Genomic DNA, 9,814 nt, shown 5'->3' with positions numbered 1-9,814 from the left:
CTAACAATAAGCCGCCAACTTTCAATAGTTCAATTGACAAATTGCACATAAACTAAATATTTTAGTTTATAGGCAAAATTAAGGACATACTTGGGATCAAACATGTGGGACCACAACTCATGTCACCACTGAACTGAGATAGCAGAATTGTTAATGTGAAATACTGTCCTTGGAGGGCGTTTCTTCTCAACTACATTTACACTGTGGAACAAAATTTGTTATGTGAGCTGGGTATGGTGTAGTTATGTTGGCAGAAAAAGCAGATCTGCAGAACTGAGAATACTGAAACAGATCTTTTACATATTTTCCTATATCTAAACATGACTGGCATTTCTCTCTCTCACCTTATATTACACATACAAATAGTTAAATTGTTGTTAGATTGTTTATAAGAAAGTTAAAATGAATGGGATTCCAAACCACTAAATTGTAATACAGGGTGATGGAAAAAAAAAAAAAAAATTAGAATATTTCTACATATTACTGAAATTTCTAAATTCAGTGGGGTGGACACTTATAGTGCATGTTTTTCAACAGATGTGGCGATGCGGAGACTCCTTACTGCTGTAAGTGAGCTGACCAAAGAAGTCAGGGACCTGCGGCAGGAGTTCCGAGAATTCCACCAGTCCTGCAGGTGTGGCCAGGCTGTAGCGCCAGTGGGACCTCAGCTGGGGGTGCCCTTCGGCTTGCCATTGTGCAATTTAGAGGCACTAGACCAAGCAGAGGCCGCTCTGCAAACAGAGGACAACCAGGGAGCAATGGTAGGTTTATATCCACATTTTAAGTAATGGAAAACTCAAGTGATCCACAATTAAAACAATGAAAGTAATACAATACATGTACATATGTTCAATAATGACAGTATTTTTATATTAATAATTAGGCCTATTTGAATTTGTATTTACTCTCAAACGTATTGATTCCACATTAAAGAAAAAAAAGGAATTACAATGCCAACACAATCACTTTCACAAAAATGACACTTGTGGTTTTTTTTTTATACTTCTTGTTTGTGTAATACATACCTTTTGTTCTGATAGACTGTACTGCTTGCCAAAATTGGAGGGACCACTGTGGAGCTCAAAATCCGGAGGATGCTGGCATGGACCCTCACAAATGAGCTAGCTTCTGAAATCAACTGGGCTGGGAAAAAAAACAAGGATCCATCCAAACAGAAGCGCCCTTTCAGAGAGCTGGCTCTCTCCAAGTGCATGTTTGGTGAGTACTGTAGATTATTCAATCGCTTTAGCCTATCAGCAGCAACAGTTCTCTAACAAATATGCAATGCCTGGGGCCTACTGTTAACTCGAGCATATTTGAAAATAGGAATATTAATTAAATAAATCTCAAGAAACTAAAATTACACTGTAGTAGCTAAGCCCAATGATATGCTACTGATGGGCTTATGTGACAAACGCGCCACGCCGACTTACAACTGTGGTCACATCAGCCGTCTCTCGTTTTCGCATGGTCAAGCCAGCCGCTCCAACATCTTCACTGCCCAGGGGCCTCATGTACAAAGACATGGATGTCCTACTAAAACATGGCGTACGATCAAATCCAGAAAATGTTGTTCGCACAAAAAAAATCCAGATGTATGAATCTGTGCACACGCATGAATTCAAGCACATGTATTTCCCAATCAACGCGGAATTGAGCACACATGTTGGAGTACCCAACCCCTCCCTAACCACGCCTTCAATTACATAGGCAAATCATGTTTAAATAAGACATGAGATTCCTGCCTCTGCACGATCAGAAAATTAAAATAGAAAGAGTGAGATGATTTAAAAAAAAATTCATGAAAGCACATTTGACGCACTACTCACCGAAGTGTCGCACTTAAGATGTTGGAGTGGCTGGCTTGACCATCCCAAAACGAGAGACGGCTGACGTGACCGCAGTGACTTGCATTACTGTATTACTGGAACTCTGTAGCTGTATGGGGCTGCACAGTGGGTAGTGGTTGGCCTTGCAGCAAGAAGGTCCCGGTTCAATCCCGAGGTGGGCCTGGGATCTTTCTGCATGGAGTTTGAATGTTCTCCCTGTGCATGCCTGGGTTTTCTCCGGGTATTCCGGTTTCCTCCCACAGTCCAAAAATATGCTGAGGTTAATTGATTATTCTAAATTGCCCATAGGCGTGAATGTGAGAGTGATTGTGTGTCTGTATATGTAGCTCTGCGACAGACTGGCAACCTGTCCAGGGCGTCCCCTGCCTTCACCCGAGTCAGCTGGGATAGGCTCCAGCACCCCCCGCTACCCTAATGAGGTTATAAAGCTGTGTATAGAGAATGGATGGATGGATGTAGCTGTATGGTTACCCATTTCCTTATTTGCTTATCGCATGTCCACAGAAAATGTCCCTTAGATCCACTAACAAAACACAAAACTTCAACAACTTTCGTGCTGGTGTTGCAGTCAGAAACCGTTTGTGCTCTAACCTGTCAAACCACCTGGCACATCATGTGTAGGTGGTCGCTCAATCAGTGTCCGGTGGACACACAGACATAAACAATCAAAATAAAATGGCAAAATGGCCATAGCATACGCATTTGCTTTTTCAGCGGCTAACTTTGCATTTTCTTTCTCTTTTCTGTTTAGATGCTCTTGTTCTGGAGGGAGGAACAGCCACACAATTTGAGTTTGCACAGGTGGTGCAGAAGTGGCTGCGCTACGCACCGGATAGGGCAGGGGGGCTGGACGCTCTAAGTTGCCTATGCAACCGACTTCTTAAGACTGTTCTTCTGTTTTGTTCTTGGCATTGGTTGCTGTAGAAATAATTCTGGAATTCCTGAAGAAGTTGTTCAAGGGAAGGTGGGACATCACACACGACAATGCATGCACGCACACTCACACGCACACGCACACGCACACACACACACACACACACACACACACACACACACACACACACACACACACACTCCTGAAGTTGTTCCTTTTTCGTTTGTTTTGTTAAAAAGTTCAATTAGCATAAATTGCAATAAAAGTTATTTTGTATTTTAAAGTCATCTGCTGTAATCATTTGATTATACAGTAAAATGTTTTCATTACCTTTCCACATCCTGGCTGTAGATAAGGCAGCACTTTTACCATTTAAAATTAATTGAAACCACATTGATTTATAGTTGAGTAGACATGTCAATGTTGTTTCAATGTTCCTGATGGTTGAAATTCCATCGAAATACCATTGGTCTGTGGTCAGAATTCAATGTTGTTTCAATGTTAAAAAATGGTGCAACATGATGTTGAATCAACATCAGATTCCAACGTTGATTCAATGACTTATAATTGAAAAAATAACATTGATTCAACATAGTTTCAATAACTGCTTGCTGTCCTGGCAACGTTGTTTCAATGTTCCTGATGGTTGAAATTCCATCGAAATACCATTGGTCTGTGGTCAGAATTCAATGTTGTTTCAATGTTAAAAAATGGTGCAACATGATGTTGAATCAACATCAGATTCCAACGTTGATTCAATGACTTATAGTTGAAAAAATAACATTGATTCAATATAGTTTCAATAACTGCTTGCTATCTGGGTTCGGCCTGGAGTTGGTCATCCGACACAAAAGTGGGAGAGGCCGCGCTCGGAGGTCCATCTTCGGACATTTCTGTCTGAAAACCCCCGGATCGGGCGAAACTGACTGCACAGGTGTGCAGAGATTTCACCTGCAGTCATGCCGCTGACATTCATGTCCACTATTAAGTGGGTATAATCGTAGACATTTCCAAAGAAAATGCGCGTTTTTTTAATAGTTCGGTGTCGAGAGTGGAGGACCAAAAGCAAAGAGGATGCAGCAGCAGCAGCAGCAGAAGAAGAAGAAGAAGAAGAAGAGAAAGCTCGACTTCCGGTTTTCCAGCAGCGCAAACTTGAGAAATGGTTGAATTAAATAACGGCCGTATTTTATTTCCCGACTTTCGTTTGATAAACACATAATAAGCAATCAGATAAATGCTCGTTTTCCGTTTTTTGATTTTCGATTTCCAAACGAAAAACGGGAGACGGCTCGTTTTCCGTTTTTTGTTTACCTTAATCCAAACGGAAATCGGAAATCGAATGGTTTTCCGTTTTTCGTTTACCCATATCAATCCGGAAAACGAATGGCCGTAAGGTACACGGACCAGTGAGGTCTCCTGTAACGACAGCTTCTCTCCCTGCTGGAAGAATAAACCTCTCTCAGCATCTCACCCTCGTCCGTCTCCTCTTTTCCTCTTTACCTCCACAACTTCTACTTTCCTTTCCAAAGCCAGGCGGAGCTGCAGCATCAGGATGGAAGAGCCGCGGGTCGCCGACCCCTGGTCATGAACAAATAGCAGTTTAGATCTGAAAGGAGAATTGGAGTGTTTATTCTATACTCTGCATTAATGCACCGTCTCAGAATGGATGGAAACTGTTGGTTTTGTGACATTTAGCAATCCACAGCAGCCATTGTGAACGTCATGGCCGCTCCTCTGCCACTATGGAGCGGGTTTGCTTTGCTGTTTTCCTCTTCCCCTCTGTCTGCAGGTGAGCAGGCTGTGGTGTGGGCGGTTCAATCAGCTCATTGGAGTCGCCTGTTCGGAGAGTGGCCTTATCTGTTCCACCTGCTCCTCTGTCGATTTAAGCTGGCTGCAGTCCACTCTCCGATGCCGGACCGTTGAACTTCCTCAGTCAGTTTGTATAAGAGTGTCTTCATGTTAAGCCTTCTGTTCATGCTGCAGGTGACCTCGTTTCTCCTCTGCTCCAGCCTGGACCTCCTCTGTCTATCCCTCGCCTGCCGCCCTGCTCGTCTGGCTGCTCTGGAGCTTGGTTTCCCCGGACTCGTCTCCCGGACTGTCTCCCCACCTGGCTGCTCGAGTCTCTGACCCGGTCCTCGGACCCAGATCTCTGACTTGTTTAACTCACTGTCTGTTCAATAAACCTGATAAACCCCAACAACCTGTGTCTGGTACCCATGTGCACCTGAGCCTCCGTATCACGCACCGTGACAGTGAAGGTAACACATCAAACGGCTATACTGGACCACTGGCATTCACAGATTGGATTTGAACGATGTCTGTTAATACAAAAATTACAGACGAATCAACATGTAAAAATTCACAGCATCCACTGTCAAATAGCACTTCCAAATCATGAGTCTCAAATTGGACATAAACTGTCTGTTAATGCTAAATTACACACTACTGAATTTGTAACAATGCACAGCATTGTAAAGGTAGCGCAAACTTTACAAGACTCGTCTCCGACTGGAGGGAAACCAAGTTAATAAGAGCTTCAAATGAACTATCCTGTAGCAATCCACAAAATTTATCTTCAAGGACTGAAAACGTTAGAACACTGGTCTGAAAATGGTACTACTGCATGGAAAAAAGTAAAAAAAAATTGCCAACAAATAGGTGTGCAGCAATTCATTTATTAATACATTACTGAATCTGTAAAGGCAAGAAGAAATACAGACAATGTAAATCATGAATAGCAAATCCACAACCGTCATTGACCAGGTCATGTTCAGGACCGTCTGGAGGCATCTGGATCAAACAGGAACAGGATTTATCAACCTGTCATTGTAGATGAGTTTAGTATCTGCTCCTGTTCAGAGTGCTGTGCCTGGAGGACCTGACTGGAAGCTCTCGCCTCTTCACACCCAGACTTTCTTCCAGGAACACCTGGTCAGTTCCTGGCAGCTGGATGCAGCTGGTGGTCCTGAGGACCAGAAGACCTGCCATGACCCTCCTGTCTGAGTCCAGCCCCAGTCAGCAGGACTGCAGCTGTCTGTCCTGTAGACTGTTCTCTGAGGGGACGGTAGACTGTTCTCTGAGGGGATGGGAGACTGTTCTCTGAGGGGATGGTGGACTGTTCTCTGAGGGGATGGTGGACTGTTCTCTGAGGGGATGGGAGACTGTTCTCTGAGGGGATGGGAGACTGTTCTCTGAGGGGATGGTGGACTGTTCTCTGAGGGGATGGTGGACTGTTCTCTGAGGGGAGGGCAGACTGTTCTCTGAGGGGATGGTAGACTGTTCTCTGAGGGGGATGGTGGACTGTTCTCTGAGGGGATGGTAGACTGTTCTCTGAGGGGATGGTAGACTGTTCTCTGAGGGGGAAGGTAGACTGTTCTCTGAGGGGATGGCAGACTGTTCTCTGAGGGGATGGTGGACTGTTCTCTGAGGGGATGGTGGACTGTTCTCTGAGGGGATGGCAGACTGTTCTCTGAGGGGATGGTAGACTGTTCTCTGAGGGGGATGGTGGACTGTTCTCTGAGGGGATGGTAGACTGTTCTCTGAGGGGGAAGGTAGACTGTTCTCTGAGGGGATGGCAGACTGTTCTCTGAGGGGATGGTAGACTGTTCTCTGAGGAGATGGGAGACTGTTCTCTGAGGGGATGGGAGACTGTTCTCTGAGGGGATGGCAGACTGCTCTCTGAGGGGATGGAAGACTGTTCTCTGGGGGGATGGTGGACTGTTCTCTGAGGGGATGGTAGACTGTTCTCTGAGGGGGATGGTGGACTGTTCTCTGAGGGGATGGTAGACTGTTCTCTGAGGGGATGGTAGACTGTTCTCTGAGGGGGAAGGTTGACTGTTCTCTGAGGGGATGGCAGACTGTTCTCTGAGGGGATGGTAGACTGTTCTCTGAGGAGATGGGAGACTGTTCTCTGAGGGGATGGGAGACTGTTCTCTGAGGGGATGGCAGACTGCTCTCTGAGGGGATGGAAGACTGTTCTCTGGGGGGATGGTGGACTGTTCTCTGAGGGGATGGTAGACTGTTCTCTGAGGGGGAAGGTAGACTGTTCTCTGAGGGGATGGCAGACTGTTCTCTGAGGGGATGGCAGACTGTTCTCTGAGGGGATGGTAGACTGTTCTCTGAGGAGATGGGAGACTGTTCTCTGAGGGGATGGGAGACTGTTCTCTGAGGAGATGGGAGACTATTCTCTGAGGGGATGGTAGACTGTTCTCTGAGGGGGAAGGTAGACTGTTCTCTGAGGGGATGGCAGACTGTTCTCTGAGGGGATGGCAGACTGTTCTCTGAGGGGATGGTAGACTGTTCTCTGAGGGGATGGTAGACTGTTCTCTAAGGAGATGGGAGACTGTTCTCTGAGGAGATGGGAGACTATTCTCTGAGGGGATGGTAGACTGTTCTCTGAGGGGATGGGAGACTGTTCTCTAAGGAGATGGTAGACTGTTCTCTGAGGAGATGGGAGACTATTCTCTGAGGGGATGGTAGACTGTTCTCTGAGGGGATGGGAGACTGTTCTCTGAGGGGATGGGAGACTGTTCTCTGAGGGGATGGTAGACTGTTCTCTGAGGGGATGGTAGACTGTTCTCTGGGGAGATGTAGACGGTTCTCTGAAGGCTGTCGGTCTTGGTGGAACGGTGTTGTTTGACCTTTGTTTGGAGGCAAAGCGGTGATCGTCTCTCCAGCTGTTGCAGATGAAGATCATTTACTGACGTTGGACACTGACTTAAATTCTTGAATATTTGAGAAATGTGATCATAGGAACACCAACTCTGTCAGGCTGTCTTCTTCTTTTTTCCTCAAAAGGCAGATACAAAGTCCTCCCTACTGAATGCATGGAAAAATGCTATTCCACTGGCTTTCTGAGGGCCCACAGCCAAAGCTGCCTCATGGACTGGAATCCATTTTACATTGACTCCTGGTCCAAAGGCGACCCACATATTCACAAAACCAAGGACTTGTAAGGTTGGCAGTACAGATGGTCGTGTTAGAGTTACCCTAAACATCATTAATACAGTGAAACAAGCCAAAATATCACAAGTATTGTTATCAGTCTAGCAAAATCCAGTTCAACAGACTTGAAAATAGATGACAAGATCTTGAAAAATGGCAGCCATCTTGGATTTTCAAATGGGCCAGTGGGACAGATTTGATCAGTGTATCATCCCGGGTTGAAAAGATGGTGGGTAGGAGAGGGTAATCCAGGGGATTGTTCTTTATGTTTTGTGATGTTTTGAAAATGAAAATGAATAAATAAAGTATTCAAAAAAAAAGAGAAGAAAGAAAAGATGGTCTCTCAAACTGATGGTTCACAATCTTTATTAACAGCTGTGCATGTGAACACACCGTAAGAGCTACAAAAACAAAGCACAATTCAACCTTAATTCTCCTTAATCTTATTAAATCTCATAAATTACTTTGTCCTTAAATCACCTTTGAGCCTTAAAGGTGTAATACAACATTTTGATTTCCGGGTGGATCACCTAAATAATTGGTGGGTCTGTTTGTCAATCATTCTGACGAGCTGCTTTCATAAGGCGGTTCTCCATGCTTGCGCCCAATCAGCTTCTCCCTTTTGCGCATTCAGAGTGTTTCTGTAGCCGTGAGCTTCTGAGCTAGTACTTACCGATGGCGAGTCTGACATAATGAAACTGTAACTGTTTCGGAAAAAAAAAGCTTTATTTATGAGCGAGGCGGATCGCAGAAACTGTACAGAGTCGTGCACGCCGGAGAAGAGGAGATCACACTCGTACACTTCCGCGTTTCCTGAGGAGAAGCAGGAGAGCCGGGCGGATGGTCTGGCGCATGCGCGTTGTTCAAAAAGTGAGTAACAGACGTGGGGCTTCGTCTTTTCGAGAAAATGTTGTATTCCCCCTTTAACAATCTTTATTCGAAGACTATTACCAAATATATTCCTTAAATATTTAAACATTGTTGCCTTTTCTGAACCATGAAATAAAATATACAAGTTACAACTGTATTTAACCTCACCTCACTGAACATATAAAACTTTGCATTGCTGAACACAGCTTACACTGACGTACATGGACACCGTCTGGTACATGAAACCATCATAACCATCACACTTAGCAGTTCATTCAAACTCTATAAAGTATAACAAATTAGATTTACATTACAAAACATTACCACCAACCTTGTTCCCTCATCGACCAGGTGCTAAAGAACAGTCTTGTTTTATACTTTATGCAGCCTTTATCTTCCTTTTTAACTGTGGAGCACACTGTTCTGCACATTAGAGCTCCTGCCGCTGCTGCTGTATACTTTGCTGCAGTTTTCACACCCCTGCCTTCTGGACCCTTGAAAATAAAAGTGCACACTATATTATTGCTAGAAGTACAGAAGAACCTTGTAAACAATTTCACAATAAAATAAACCTTAACAAGGTGATTTACAAACAGTAACGTCTTTAGAACCATCATGGTAAATGTGCTTGTATAATAATTTGCACGATTTGCCACAAATATTGGTCTTATCCGTTCTACTGTGAAGCCAGTGATTCATTTCAGGACGAGGTTTCACATTTTTGAAACAAGGTGTTTTTCATGGAAACTTGCCTCAATCATCTTTCTGTCAATCAATCCAATGTATTGATTGATTTTCACCTTTCTAAATCAAGTGAAGCCAAATTCTAAACACAAGTTTGACAGTTTGACTGAATCAAATGAAAGACTGAAGCCCAAAGAGGATTTTCACTGAGTTGTCAGTGTGAGAACTGCTGCAGGAGCCTCCTCCTCCAAAACTTCTGCATCCAACTCAACTCAACTCAACTTTATTTCTATAGCACTTTAAAAACAACTGCAGCTGCCACAAAGTGCTTTACAAAGTCACAAGATATCAAAGTGCAAGTGCAAGAATAAAAAACAGTAAGGACAAAGGAAACAAAACAAACAACAACAACAAAAAGAGGCATTTAAAGAAACATTAAAACACCAAGGCAGAGTCTCAGGCTGAGTTAAAAGCCAGTGAAGAAGATCTTTCTTAAAAACGGACAGTGAGGGGGCCTGTCTGATGGCAGTGGCAGCTCATTCCACAGCTTGGGGGCCACAACAGAAAAAGCTCCGTCCCCTCTGAGCTTACG

General features: G+C 44.2%; 1 long non-coding RNA gene across 1 annotated transcript; it reads left to right on the top strand.

Annotated features, from left to right (window-relative positions):
* Positions 1-543: 543 nt before the first annotated feature.
* LOC115409095 (uncharacterized) lies at positions 544-2,696 on the top strand. Its single transcript, XR_003933898.1, has 3 exons — positions 544-761; positions 1,041-1,218; positions 2,602-2,696. It is a non-coding gene; the product is annotated as an uncharacterized LOC115409095 (long non-coding RNA).
* Positions 2,697-9,814: the final 7,118 nt, after the last annotated feature.

This window comes from Salarias fasciatus, chromosome 22 (assembly GCF_902148845.1).
Source record: "Salarias fasciatus chromosome 22, fSalaFa1.1, whole genome shotgun sequence".
Lineage (NCBI taxonomy): Eukaryota > Metazoa > Chordata > Actinopteri > Blenniiformes > Blenniidae > Salarias > Salarias fasciatus.
The sequence above is the reverse complement of the archived record's forward strand: the minus strand, read 5'-3'. Positions and strand labels throughout refer to the sequence as shown.